General features: G+C 43.4%; 1 protein-coding gene across 3 annotated transcripts in view; it reads left to right on the forward strand.

Moving 5' to 3' along the window:
* ETV6 (ETS variant transcription factor 6) overlaps positions 1-15,042 on the forward strand; it is a 164,780-nt gene that overhangs the window by 64,286 nt on the left and 85,452 nt on the right. The window contains exon 1 of one of the 3 annotated variants that reach the window (XM_065404791.1): positions 13,184-13,219. The exons of the other annotated variants lie outside the window; for them this stretch is intronic. The gene's annotated coding sequence lies outside the window, so the exon portion shown is untranslated. Of the gene's footprint in view, positions 1-13,183; positions 13,220-15,042 lie in introns of those variants that run through there. 3 annotated transcript variants of the gene reach the window in all.

Raw genomic sequence — 15,042 nt, forward strand, 5'->3', positions numbered from 1 at the left:
GTTCCTCCTGACACTTCATATACTCCTAGTTAGACCCACCGTACACAGTTCCTCTCTGTCTTTCATATGTTTGGAGATCATATGTCTCCCATCTTAGTCATAGTGAGGCAAACTGTACATATTTAGCTCTTTTGAAAGTCATGAATCAATCATTCATGCCCCCTGGTTGTTGTTGTCACTCTTCTTAGAACTCCCAACAACTTGTTTGGTATTGCGATGCTCAGAACTGAACAATATATTCCAGGTGCTGTCATATCAAAACCATGTAGAGAGGAACTCTGACATCCGTGCTCCATAATGCAAAGCATTCTCTTTTTTGGGTGGTGGGAGAAGAGAGGCTTTTAGAATAGTTGGGGTCTATTCATCAGAGCTGCCCAGTACCTGCAGTTCCAACATACTTCAAAAACAGTTGCAGGTACTCTGCGCTTTTCAGTTTCCAGCCCTTAGTGGTTTTAGGGTCTGATTGGCTCTGATGAGCTTCAGCGCTTTTTAACAGTAGTAGTATTGTACAACATTGAAACATGTTCATCTTCAGCCAGTGAGGTTGCTTGCTTCTTTAAACATGCCGGTGGTCCCTCGCTGTAGCAGTAATTATAGACTGTTCCATTGCCCATGTGGATAGGAGAGAGGGGTCGCTAATTTTAACTCTCTACAATGAAAATATTAATGAGAAGTATTTAAAGATCAGGAAGTGCATTGTATGCACCCAATTCATCTCTCTTTGCATGAGTAGTTGAATTCTTGATTCAGGTGAGACCAAACCATTTGCTTTTGCATGGTTATGAACTCCTTATGGTCTCACCCAAATTGCCCATATGATGTCACCGCTCTGTGAAAAGAGGCTTTGCTTGATCTGTTTATTAACTAAGCCATAATGTGTGGTGATGAGTAGTACATGTAAAGGGCTGCTGGGTCAGGTATATACTGAAGCAAAGCTGAGGCATTTACCAGATCTCAAATCAGTTTATTGTGAGTGTTCTACTACTGACCACACAATATTGCTCATATGCATCATTTGTTTTTAAGAGCAACTGATTCAGTTTTAATATTTTTTTTAAAGGAAAGCAGGAAACAATTAGGAGATGGGTGAGAGACAGTCACACTGTCACAGTTTCATGGGATCCATTTTTCTATGTAATGTCTATTAATTATGTTTCTCTATTTATTAATCCGTTGGCACAATTTTGGCTAGCAGTTGGGAAAGTCAATTCCAAGTGTTAGACATATGGTTATTTAGTTACTAGAATCTTCAGTGTGTTACACTGCAAGTATATAGAAAGAAAGGAAGAAAAAAAGAAAAAGAAAACCCTTCACCCTAAGAAATATTTAGAGCAATAAAAATATTTGCTTTGGAAGGATCCTTGTGGAACAAAACTGATTGACGCACATTCAGTGAAATAAAATAAAAGCTACATACAAGACAAAGGGATTTTGAGAGATGCCCAGAATGTTAAATTAATGACTCTGGAACTAAGCCTGGTCTCACTGAAATTAGTGATTAAACTCCCATTGATTTTAATCGGACTTGGATGTGACCCTTTGTGTAATCTTTCTCTGCCATGTGCTGATTGGCTGGTTTGCCCATTCCCTCATAGCCACTTAATCTCAGCCTGGCTCCACATCTGCTCCTCATACACGCCTACACTCCTCTGCCCTGTCTTCCTTATGCCCTTTCCTTCCATGGCCCCTTTCCCATCATTTCTCTGTCTGTTTAGCTAACCCACTTCTAACTAAACTTCAACCCATGCCAAAGAAAAAAGTTCTGCCATTACCATGACTTTTGATGCCATTGCATTGTTCGTTGTGTTTGCGTGTTAGACCCCTGCCCCCACCCAGTGCCTGTCTTGGCTAGTTAGATTGTAAATTCTCTGGGGCAGGGCCTTTGTACTATTCAGTGGTTATACAGTGCCTCGTGGAATGGGGCCACAAGTTTGGCTGGCCCCTAGGCACTGCTGTACTAAACACGATGAATAATTTATTGGAGAAGGAATATGTTTTAGTGATTAGCACACGGGACTAGGAGTCAGGGGCTCCCGGACACTCTTTCTGGTGCTGCTGCTGAGCCCCCGAGGCTATGTCTACACTGCATTGTAAACCCAGTTTTGTAGGGCCCGGGCCTGGTGGGGACTCAAGGTTTCCAAGCCTATGCTTGAACGTCCACACTGCATTGTAAACCTGGGTTTACAATTGCAGGACCTGGATCTTACAGCCGTGCTAATGCATCCATACTGTGCTATGCAGATCTTTTGACTTAGGTCTTCGGCTTGACCTGTGACCACACTGCAAATTGACAGGGCTTGAGCCAGAGTCACAGCAGGACTTAGGCTATAAGTAACCCACCCACGCACCCACTCCCCCACCCCCTAGCCAGGGTCCAAGGTCACAAGTACAGAGTGCTTGCTGATCGGAGTCAGACTGATTTGTGTGTGGATGGAAGTGGGGCTTGGGCTCAAGCCTGATTCAGAACCTGGCTTAGTGTGAAGCTTAGCATAGACATCCCCCCGGAAATTAAGTGATTTAACCACGAAGGCTCTGTGCTTCATTTTCCCACTTTGTAAAATGAGGATTATACTGTAGCTCACACAGGGATAGATTTTCAAAGGCCCAAATGGCAGTTAGACACCCAACTGAGTTTGAAAATCTCCCCCAGGTCTGAGGTGAACTTGATTAATATTTGTCAAGTGCTTTGTAAAAGGCACTATAGACTGAAGAGTAGTAGTATCATAGGGCTTTGTCATACAGTACTAGTTTATGTAATAAAAACAATACATTTAACATTTACAAAAAATAACAGAATATTGTTTAGGCAGCTATGCTACTATTTTGCACTTCTCTCTGCCAGTTTCAAAACACTGGACAGATATAAATGAATTAAGCCACACAACTACCCTTAGACATAGGAGGAATAAAGCTCTGAAAAGTAAAGATAAAAATGCAGTGCTTTATTGCTCTCCTGTAGGAATGGCAGTGCTAAAGCAATATGGAAGAGATGCAAAGAGAGACATTTAATTTGCAACAAGCTTAGCAGGGCAACTCTTCGCTAGGGTTGAGCAAGACTTCATTATTGGCCCAGTTGGGAGAGCTGTGGCCTATGGACCAGGAAGATCTTCATTTGAATTTCCTCTGGAGTAACATGTGGACATGGGTAGTGAGTTGAACCACCTTGCCATTGGGGACGCCACCAAGGGCCTGATCCAGAGCCCATTTATGTGTGTCACCATTGACTTAAATGGGTGCAGAAGTGAACCCCAAATTGGTTCCATCTCTTCTAGTATCTGGCCACCAGGGCAGATGCATCACAATTAAAATTTAAAAAATTGGGGTTGGAAGGCGTTGTGAGCAGGCTTCTGCTGTTCAAGCAAGTCGTTTGCAAATACACATTGTTGTTGTCTCGCGTGCTTGTGACACAAACCCAGTTAATGCTGTGGTTATCCAGATTGTCACTCTCCAATTGAAATGCACAGAAAGACACATGCCATCTTCTCTCCCCTCTTGCCCCAATGGGAGCTCACAGGGCAAAGTTGGGAGGGGATAGGAGCCCTGTGTTTCAGAGCACAGACAACTGACTGCTCAGGACCAGTGGTGCCATGCCAGTCTATTGCACACATGGAAGGTCTCACCACTGAGTTTTTAGTCTTTTAAAAGCACACATGCACACACAAATCTCTCTTCACAGAGGAAAGAGGGTGTTGTCACTTTAATTTGGGATTCAAGCAGTTCGTTTGTGGAATTCCCCTAGAAAGTGTGAGGAAAAATCAGAAGCAAAAGCAGCAGGACATTTATGGTATTACTGGGCTTAAAGCATTTTTAGCCTTGTTTTAAAGCGATGATGTCAAGTTCAGTGAAACCTAAAATTAACTTGTTCTTCCCCTTCCACCCTCATATGTCTCTGTATATTTTTTGCATTTGTGTTTTATAAAACAAATGCTTCAGGGCTCGTTTTTTCCTAAGAAAAATTCAGTGTCAGCAGCTCAACACTCACAAATAACCCTATAATAAAAAAAGAAACAAGAAACCGTGTGTAAGCCATGACTAAGGGATCCTTCACAACAAACCAGCGTGTGGTAAGGAACCCTTCAATAACAATAGAGCACACATGCTATGACCACCCGTCAATAACCAATAACTTGTGTTATGAGCAGCCTTACAAGGTCAAATGAGCATGCACTGCCCAGCACTCACAAGCAGCTCTATAATAACAAACTAATGCACGCATGATATATGCAGGCAGGACAATCCGTGAGGATGAACCAAACTCCAATATCAAGGTTTCAAGGGTTAATATTAATAATTGAGCTTTTAAAAGTTATGCAGAATATCTTGTGTGTCCTTTTTAATGGTTGGGTTTATTTCTGCCGTATACCTAGGTCCTTATACAGCCCCCATCTCCATAGCATCGGAGTGCCTCACAAGTTTTAATGTATGTAACACAGAACTACGAGGCTGAGAGGCATTATTATCCCCATTTTACAGATGGGGAACTGAATAGCAGAAGCATTCAGTGACTTGCCCAAGGTCACATGGGAACTCTATGGTTGAGCTGAACCCATATCTCCTGAGTTCCAGTCCACAGCCTTTACCCGGAGACTATTCTTCCTCAGTCCCTTTCCAAAAATGTACAATAGGCAAGAACTTACACACAACAGCTGAACACAAAGCATCGTTCTTTTACATAGCTGTGGCTTTTCAATAGGGTGGTGCCAGCAATGTGGGGGCAGCAGTGGAGGGTACAGTTGGTGCCTGGCCCTTCTACTCCTGCTTGGTGCATTAGCCAGCAGTGAAGCAATTAAATGAAAGTTTAGAAAATGCACACAAAGTTCCCAGTTCTATCCTCAGCTTCCTGCACACAATTCCCATTGAAGTTAGTGGGCTTCTACATATGTCTGTGAGGGGAGAATTTCTCCAGTGGTGCTTGAGGCTGACATTAACCGCTTTGAATGTAGGTTTTGCTTTATGCAGACCCAGTGGTGCCTGTAAAACGCCTGCAATTCATGTTTTTAAAAAAATCTGAACGTATGAGTCATTCATCCTATAGAACTGGGCTGTAGTTTATGGTGTTGCAGGTTAATAAATAGCCACTAATGGCTGGGCTTTCCAGAGTCAGAACACCAAGGATAGTCACTTGGCACCACTTCTTTGCCTGTGAATCTTTTAAAAAAATCTTAAGACGGGGCTAGCACTGACCTGACAGGTTGGTTACATTTGTTTAGTGCATATGCCTGACAGGGTTCAATCTCTGTACACTCATCCACTGAAAGCTAGGCCTGCCTCGCATTTACAGCAGGGTCAAGCAGGTGTTCAACACTTAAATAGAATAGAAAATGGAAACATTGAATTAAGAATCGACCAGTTGCATTAAATGTGTCCATTCTGGTGAGCAGCTGAACCCTAAGCAACAAACTCTTTCCTGCTTGAATCTGAAGCACGCTGGCTTTGTCCAGGGGGCTTTGCAGCAGTAGAAGGAAGGCCTGATGGAATCCTTCTTCCCTGAGGCTGTAGTAAATTGCTCCCAGCCACTACTGCTGTTTTTGACTCAGAGGCAGCTAAGCCCTTGCCATATGGGGGTTTGGCCAGTGGATCCTTGTAGCTGCAGCTTCACTGGGCAGGTCTTATTTATTATTTGTGTTTCACAATAATGTGTGAGGCACTATGTACGCACCTAAGAAGACATGGACCTTTCTCCTAAGAGCAAACAATCCTGCACCCATCCCCTAGCTGGCCCTCACCTTATCCCAGCCCCGTAGCATACTGACGGTGTGGAACCCCTGTGCAGGCTGCTCAGTGCAATGGCACTGGTTCCACTGCCTGTTGGATGGGGCGTGGGGAGGGGTGTGTGTGTAGAAGCAAGGAATGGGGGACACATTTTTAAACACAATTAGCTGATACAAAACTGTACCCGATTTGTCTTGATCTGCACTAACTGGTCAGTCGTAGTCATTGTGTGTGTTAACTCGGCTCTTCACCATAGTGATTAATTGTGATGACATTTTCTAGTGTAGATATGCCCTAAGTGCATGAATAGTTGGGAAGGAGATGCTGTGTGGTTAAGGAATGGTGCTGCATGTACTAGAGAAAGAGGGTTTTTTAAAAAACTTATTAATGAGTTCTCAGCACTTTTCTCTTTCAGTGCTTTGGAAGACTTTTCTGTTTCCCTCAGGTGTCTTAAAGGCTTCTAGTTTGCAGTGCAGACCTCCCAGTGGGGCTATGACCTGGTCAGAAGCACTGACTCTTTTTATTTTAAACCCACCAGCAACAAAAATACACAGTATATTTTTGAAGTGAAATTTCCTTTTTGGGTTTTTGTGCCTCTGAAAGAATTTCCGATGTAGGCAGACAGTAATTCCCAGCTACATGCTTCCTGATAAGGAAGCAGTTTCAATAAATGCAGCTAAAAATAGCTACCTTTTTTATTTTAAAATACTTCGAGAGCTTTGTTTACCCTTTCTTTCTGTTCGCTGAAAGAGGGGTTGGCTTAGGATCAGAGTTTCAGGTTTGTCACCTTTGGGCTCCATAGATCTACAACTTCAGATTCTAATTGCATTGACTGAGTCTTTTATCTTTACAAGGCAGATAAATTGAGTGATATGAAGTTTAGAAGGTGTGTGCCTCCGTCTTTTGCACAAGATCTTAAAAACCAATGTCCAATCACCATTGCATGGGGGACATTGAAGACCCCAGGGCACTTTTCACACAAGCAGACATTTGTCCAGCGTTTTGAGGAAAACTCATCCTGCCTTTGCTGTGTGCTGGCTTAAGCTCCAGAGGTGGCTAAATTTTGGTGCACCTGTATGTATATAGTTTCTTAAAGTGCTTCATGGTCTTTCAGAATGAATGGCACTATATAAATGTCCATTATTTTTATCTATTATGGAGGTGCAACATAGTGGCTCCATAGTTCTGGCATAAATAGGCTTAAAAGTGGGCGTTCATTCCTGTTTTGTTCTAAAAGTTGGTTTCCGATTGGTGTGGAATTTTGCACAGAGTTAGTTTTTAGGCCTTTTGAATTTCTCGTCTAGTTTTTGTTTGGTTTCTCTTCATAAATTTTTAATAGGAAGTCTGTGATCTTGGGCTCTGGGTGAAATGTGTCCACAGCAGTACTACTTTTATTGTTGACCAATATAGCTTATCAAACATCGTCTGTCTACACAAAACTTGATAGAGAGGGAACCCTGAGTAAATCTGATGCAATAGGTAACTTTAAAAAAAATAAATCTTTTTTAAAGTTGGATTTAGGGTCACTTTTACATATTGTTCATGTTATGACTGAAAATGTCTGGACTGTGCACACAAACTTGATTGTTTTATGGGGGTTGGACCCACATGAAACCATCTCCATCGGGAGCTACACTTCACTGTCAAATTTTATCCTACACTAGAGAAGGGTTGACGTTGTGCTGCTGACACAGGAGGGCTCATGTGTGGCTGTTGATGGATAAAATATAATCTGTCAGCAGCTGCACTTCTACAGCCCTCCCACCTCCCCTTTTAAGCATTAAAAAAACCTAGGAAATTAATACACAAAAAACTTTCCTGCGAAGCAGCTAAAGCTGCTACACACAACATACCAGACACAAACCAACAGAAATGAAGGAAGTGAAAAGTTAAGCCACTTTAACAGCACATACCTTCCACTTACTCCACCCGCAAATAATTTACCATACCCACTACTACTCTACACCACAGACCATGCACTGCAACCTTAACTCTGGCCAACTGGGGATACTAACCTTACATCACCCCCTTATACTGCCCTTCTGTTCACTACCCTTTACCAAAATACCCTCTCCCAACACAACCAGCTACTACATCAAACATCCACAACTACTAGTGTTGTTGGAAAAATAATCTGGTCAAGAGGTGCATGCAGGAAGGGAATTAAAGGGGGAGCAGAGTTAAGGAATGGAAGGGGTCAGACCTATGGGATCATCCTGCTCATCCCACTAGCAAGGCAGGGTTGTTCCCTACAGCCACATACCAATTCACCAGACTAAGACCTCACCTGCACTGGTCAGCACCATTCTAATTTCTCCTTTCCCTGCAGCCCACAGATAGCGATGGAGGGGAGGGCTAGTGAGGGGTGTTGGCCAAGTATCAGTGGCAAAATCCTGAAGCATATCTTGGAGTGCTTTGTCCAGTCTAGTTCTTCATAGACAGGACTAAAGAGAGGTGAGTGACTCTTTCCTTTCACTTGTTTATTTCAGGAGGTAAACCGTAAGTATTGGCTTTGATGGACTCAGCATTGACTGGGTGCTTTTGTACCCCTTTTGCAATACACAGTACACCTGCTGCATTAAATAGTAGTGGCAAAGCCATTGGTAAGACTTCCTAGGCTCTGAGCGGCTTCCTAGGCTCTGTGACTGAGGGTTAAATGAGCAGTTCCAACAGGTTCATCCAGCAGCGACTAGATCAAATAATTTCCCTTCTCCTCCCCCTCAGCTACTTCACAGGATATTCTGACTTGTAGCCAACTCCTACCCAAAAAGGCATTCAGCTGCTGTCAGAGCCCCTCCTTTTGGCCTGTTGGTCCTGCTCTGGGCTGGCCCGGAGCCCAACAGATTGCACAAGGGTGCAGCTGCTGGTAGCTGCCTCCTTGACCTCAGCCTTCTTTATTCACTGAAATGCCCTCCAAGGGCTGAGCACTTGTCCCTTTAGACAAGTTCCTCATGTAACCTGTTGAGAATATAGTCTATTAAAAATAAATAAATAAATAAAATACCTGAAGCTTTTTACCTTCTGGCTCCTGTGCTTTGGGGTTGCACAGAGTAGGCTGATCTGCATGTACAGGCCATACCATGCCTCCTCAACTGGCCCATGGAACATGCACAATTAATACGCTATTAATTAATTATGGGGAGAAGCTGCTGCTGGCACAAGAACCAAGGCTTCCAGTTTATAAAGTGAATGCTTTGATGCTGAGCTTTAAAGAACATTTCCATCAGCTCAAGCCAGCAGAAAGATCCTGTGATATTTAAACCCTCCCTCCTTTCAGACTCCAGAGTTCAGAGTCCTGCTACCCTGGAAACAAAAAAAAAGGGGGGGGGGGCAGGGGAAGAAGGGGTGTTTTGCAAAAATACAGTTGAGGATGTTAGCCGGTGAGGAAAACATTTATGCTGGACTGGGAATGGGAGTAGGGGTTGGTGCTGCAGCCCTAGTGTAGTGGAAATAGATACCTGCTGAATGAAAATAGAGGGTGAGATCCTGGCCCATTGAAATCAGTGGGAGTTTTGCCATTCAGTGGGGCCAGGATTTTACCCAGAATTCTTCACTTCTCTGCATAACTGCTGCTTTAGACAATGACGGTGGGAAGAAAGAGGTCCTTTAGGTCTTGCGCAATATTCAGAAGAATTTCTCTCTTCCATATTGCAGAAGGAAGTAGCCCTGGTTCAGGCAGGTCCACAAACCAATTACTCATTTCAGTTCTGCCACTTAGTGTGGCCTAAAGGATTTCCTGATGGTGGAAATCTCCCTTGATGTATGAAGGTTCCTCCTTCCTGCTCTCTCTTTCGTTCTGATTTCTTCCAAACAATCTGTCTCCATCAGTGTTTAACCCCTCACTGGCTTTCACTTCCTCAATGGGCCTTGGGGAAGGCAGCTTGTCAAAAACCACCCTCTGTGTGCAGATACTTCTTGTTCCCCTATTTTTGTGTGTCACGCCTCTGACTTTGTATCCAACTTCCTTGGAAACTTCCTGAGTGGCCGTATTGCCTCTGGGACATTAGCTGCATTATTCTGGGTAGTCACTACTGTGTTGTTGGTAAGTCTAATTAATCATTGGGGCATCTTGATCTTTTCTAGGGGGGTATTTTTTTTCTACTGTTTAAAGCTAAACAAATAACTATTGATACTCAGAGATAATATGTATCATCATTATTGAACCTATAAGACCCAATTCACTATTGCCCTGTAACTTGTGGTGGTGTTTGCATCATTACAAAGTAAGCATAAAACACTACTGGATCGGCATGGTCACATTTTACAGTTAGAGGCCCCAGTCAGGTTGGAGCCCATTTTGCTGATGCTGTGCAAACATAGTAAAGAACAATTTCTGCCTGGCAGAGTTTAAATGCGATGGCCCCTGATCCTGCAAACCCTTATACCCATGCTTAACTTTAAGCCCATGAGTAGTCCCATACAAATCAGTGGGACCGATCATATGTGTAAGTGTTTGCAGAACTGGAGCTTACATTAAGACAAGATGCAACACGCTAGTATGAAAAATAAGCAGAGGGGCTGGAGAAAGACAATTAAGGGAACCCCTACAGGAAGGTATGGTTAGGTAGACTGGCTATGTTCACAATTGACAGGTCTAAGTAAATGAGACATTAATGATGTTAGTAGTCCCTGCTGGCCTCATGCCTACCTGTTAGCAGCACAGGCATTACTGCTGGACAAATCACAAAAAGTTTGCAGTCTGGTTTAGTTCTGCTGAACACCCAAAAGTAATAATAAATAATAATAATAATAATGCCTAGCTCTTTTCATCAATAGATCTCAAAGTCCTTCACAATCTTTTTATGTATTTATCCTCATGATACCCCTGAGAGGTAGGGAAGTGTTATTACAGTAACTCCTCGCTTAACGTTGTAGTTATGTTCCTGAAAAATGCGATTTTAAGCGAAACGATGTTAAGTGAATCCAATTTCCCCATAAGAATTAATGTAAATGGGGGGGTTAGGTTCCAGGAAAAAAATTTTCACCAGACAAAAAACTATATATTATATAGATATACACACAGTATACGTTTTAAACAAACAATTTAATACTGTTCACAGCTATGATGATTGTGAAGCTTGGTTGAAGTGGTGAAGTCAGAGGGTGGAAGAGGGAGGGATATTTCCCAGGGAATGCCTTGCTGCTAAATGATGAACTAGCACTCGGCTGAGCCCTCAAGGGTTAACACATTGTTGTTAATGTCACCTCTCACACAAGGCAGCATGAACACGAGGGAGGGGAGACAGCATAGCAGACAGAGACAGACACACACCGTGTGTGTGGGAGAAAGAGAGAGATGCACACTGCCCCTTTAAGTAAGCTGACCCACTCTTAAGTGCATTGTCTTTTTAAGTGGATCAGGAAGTTGAGACAGCAGCTGCTGCCCCAAGCTCTCTATGTCTCTCTCCATCCGTGTCCCCTCCCTGCTCTATACGAAGAAGGGCTAAGTGGGGTGCAGGAGCAGGGGGGAGGGGGACACCCTGACATTAGCCCCCTCCTTTCCCCCCTGCACAGCAAGCAGGAGTCTCTGGGAGGAGCTCCAAGGCAGAGGGCAGGAGCAGCACATGGCGGTAGGGGGAGGGACAGCTGAACTGCCAGCAATTGATAGGGAACTTAGGGGAGCGGGAAGCTGATAGGGGGGCTGCCGGTCCACCCTGGTTACAAGCCCCCACCAGCTAGCTGCAACGGGCTCCTCTTCCTGCAAGCAGTGGACAAACCAGGCAGCTGCCAAACGACGTTAGAAGGGAGCATTGCGCAACTTTAAACGAGCATATTCCCTAATTGATCAGCAATGTAACAACGAAACAACGTTAACCGGAACGACTTTAAGTGAGGAGTTACTGTACTGCTATCTGAGACACAGAAAGGCTAAGTGACTCTCTCAAGGACACACAGGAAGTCTGTGGTAAAGCAAGGAATTGAACCCAGGTCTCTCAAATCCTAGGCTAGGCTGAACTAGGTGGTTGCCTTCCCAGACCGGTTGGATATGCAAAATGAGGGTGAAAATCTTTTGTTTACAAGTTTTCTCTTGAGAGTTCTGATAGTGTCCAGTTGTGCCTGAGTTACCACAAGAACACAGACTCTCACCACACAGCCTGCTGATACTTTGGGACAGGACTTGGAGATGCAGCAGAAGTGCACAAAAAATTAAAGTTTTTGAAAATTCAAAGTTTGGGTTTGAGTTTTTGCAGAAGTTTCTAGTTTTATCTAAACTGGGTCACCCATCCATCACCATGTATATATATGTAGGGATATGTCTACACAACAAACTAAAACCCATTGCACCGAGTATCAGAGCCTGGGTCAATAGACTCGGGCTTGCAGGGCCAGGCTATGGTGCTAAAAGTAGCTGTGCAGACATTCCCATTTGGGTTGGAGCCCGGGTTGCAAGTTCCTCTCCACTTGCCAGGTTTCAGAGCTGGGCCCTAACCAAAGCGGTAACGTTTACACTGCTATTTTGAGCTCTGCAGCCCAAGCCCCGTGAACCAAGTCAATTGACCTGGGCTCTGAGACTTGATGCCACAGGTTTTTCTTTGCAGTGCAGACATACCGTAGGTGTTCAAACCCCTCAGCGATAAGCCCGGTATAAATGCCTAGAAAGACAGGTGTTATGCATGCATGCATGCACTGTTTATTACACTTCTTTCTCTTCAGCTCTAATTAGCACCTACTGCGTGATATAACCATTTATCTTGTACATATTTGACAGATTACTGCACTTGCTCAGAAACACTGTTCTTTCAAAAAACATGGTGGATACTGCACGGACATAGCCCACATTAACTCTCCCAGAAAGATTCAGAGTGCCATCATATGTATAATAATAATTTTAGCTATGTAAAATATGCACTGGGGAGTGAAAAGTTACTGTGTTTGTGAAATAGTGTTTAGATTTCAGCCAGTATTTCACCAGAGATGGTCTTCAAATTGGGCATTATAGTGTATGCTGTACAGTGGAGGCTCTAGGTTGAAACTGTAGGTGAGGCAGTGCACTTCGTGTGTGCTCATTAGTTGAGGATGCATTAGAAAGTGCCTGATGCTTTCTGGGCCTTTTAATGTTGCTTTGAAGCCTTTTAATGTAAGGCCTGATTTACACACCGTTTTTGTACTACTTTAAATACAACATCTTACAAACTGATATACTTAAATTGGTATAACCTCGTAGTGTGGACACAGTAATACCAGTATAAAGGTCCTTGTCGTGGTATCCCAGAATAACTGCGTCCACAGTAGGGGGTTGTACTGTTTTAACTCTATTGTTTCCTAAATCATTATAGCTAAAGTGGCACAAAACCTGTGGTTAGACCAGCCCTAAAGTGCACATGTGCATTATCCTATCTGGGGCACAGGAACAGCTGTACTTTGTGGATTTTGTCACCTGGAGAAGCAGGGTCCATGTCTTCCTTTGTGTCTATACAGCACCTAGACTATCCTTACTATTTGAAATAATAACCCTCTGTTTAATTAACAGCTCCAGATCCAGATGCCACCTAGCATTGGGATAAAAGTAAATCTCTTTTACTTTAATTTTATTGTCTTGTTTGTGTGGGGGCAGAGGCCCATGTTCTCTGATGGCAGAGCAGTCACTGAGACAGTTGTGGGGGCCACTACACAGGAAAATCTCAAATCCAGAAGGAAAGCTGGGGGTGGTCCATCAGGAAGATAAATAAATACTCGGTGTGGGAAACACCATGAAATATTCACACGGTTTTACGCTACATTGTGAACCTCCCCTGGCTTCAGATTTAACTCACATTAATCAAAGGATTCTGTTGATCAAAAGTTAGCTGAAGTGCTCAAACCTTTCAAGCAAACCTGGGCTGATTTTATGCTTTTGCACCAAAATTGTCAGAAATGGGCAGTTTTGACACACCGGCCAGGTGAAACACAGCGGTTTTGAGCGAGATCTTTTTGAGATATTGAGTTCATTCAAACCCAGTCCTCAGTGTGACACTTGGCAGTGCAAATGGAGCATGCCCAAATTGATACTAAAGAAAAAGCAATATGGCCAAATTTCATGCTGCCTTAACCCTGGGGTTCTACAGAGAGCTAGAGAACTTTCAGGAATTAGTGAACATTCCAGTAGTCACCATTGTATACACTAGCGGTCTCATCTGCACTGTCATTTCTATTTTGTTGGGAACCCAGTGACTACAGCAGGGGTAGGCAACCTATGGCACACGTGCCGAAGGCAGCACGCGAGCTGATTTTCAGTGGCACTCACACTGCCCGGGTCCTGGCCACGGGTCCGGGGAGCTCTGCATTTTAATTTAATTTTAAATGAAGCTTCCTTAAACATTTTAAAAACCTTATTTACTTTACATACAACAATAGTTTAGTTATATATTATAGACTTAGAGAAAGAGCCTTTCTAAAAACGTTAAAATGTATTTCTGGCACACGAAACCTTAAATCAGAATGAATAAATGAAGACTCGGCACACCACTTCTGAAAGGTTGCCGACCCCTGGACTACACTGTGGTTCTCCAATTAACCCTTGGGTGCTAGGGCAGTAGCATGAGTTCCCCCAGGCTCCTACCTTGCCTGACATGAGCTATATTTTAACTATGGCAGGTGACTATGGTGTTTGTGCTGGGGAACCCGCTTACAGTAGCTGTTCCAGTGTAGACATCATGTGAGCCTATATATTTTGTGTTTGTGTGTTTGTGGGTGAGAGAGAGAGAGAGAGAGAGAGAGAACCTGAAGGGCTGTTTTAGGTGATAATTAACTCGGAAACTAGAGATCATGGATAAAAGTGAAGGAGGGAATTTGCCTTTCAGCAAATTTTGCTTTTCTGACAAAAATCTAAATCAATTGAAGAGGCAACAGGGCAGGTTATTTGGAGAAGGAAGGAACTGGAGAGAATGCAACCAGCCACGTGCTGGAATTTGGGGTTCAAGAAGCAGATCTCGGGGGCAAACTGACTTAAGCCTTAGAAAAGGAGGAGGAGGTAAGGAGTCTCAGAGTTAATATGCACAGGCCTCCAGTGGATCATATATCTTTCTTTGTTCCTTGGTATCTAATCTTTTCCCCTCAGTGTCTTGGAATATGAAATAGTGTAAATAAATTGGTTCCTATTACCCAGCCATTATCGGCAATCTAAGTGGGGACGAGATCCAGTTTAATCCTAGTGCCCTGTATATAGCCCTATCTCCTCCATCCAATACGCAATTTCAAGTTCAGCTCCACTTCCCCTATTGCTCAGAACCCAACCTGCAGGCATTTCGGTTTCCTTGTCTCAGTCATTTTTTCAATTACTGTTAACTGTTACTTGTGATTTGCAATGGGAAATTAAAAACTTACTGGAACTCTGGCAGTGCTTCTGATCCA

Source organism: Emys orbicularis, chromosome 1, assembly GCF_028017835.1.
Source record: "Emys orbicularis isolate rEmyOrb1 chromosome 1, rEmyOrb1.hap1, whole genome shotgun sequence".
Classification (NCBI taxonomy): domain Eukaryota; kingdom Metazoa; phylum Chordata; order Testudines; family Emydidae; genus Emys; species Emys orbicularis.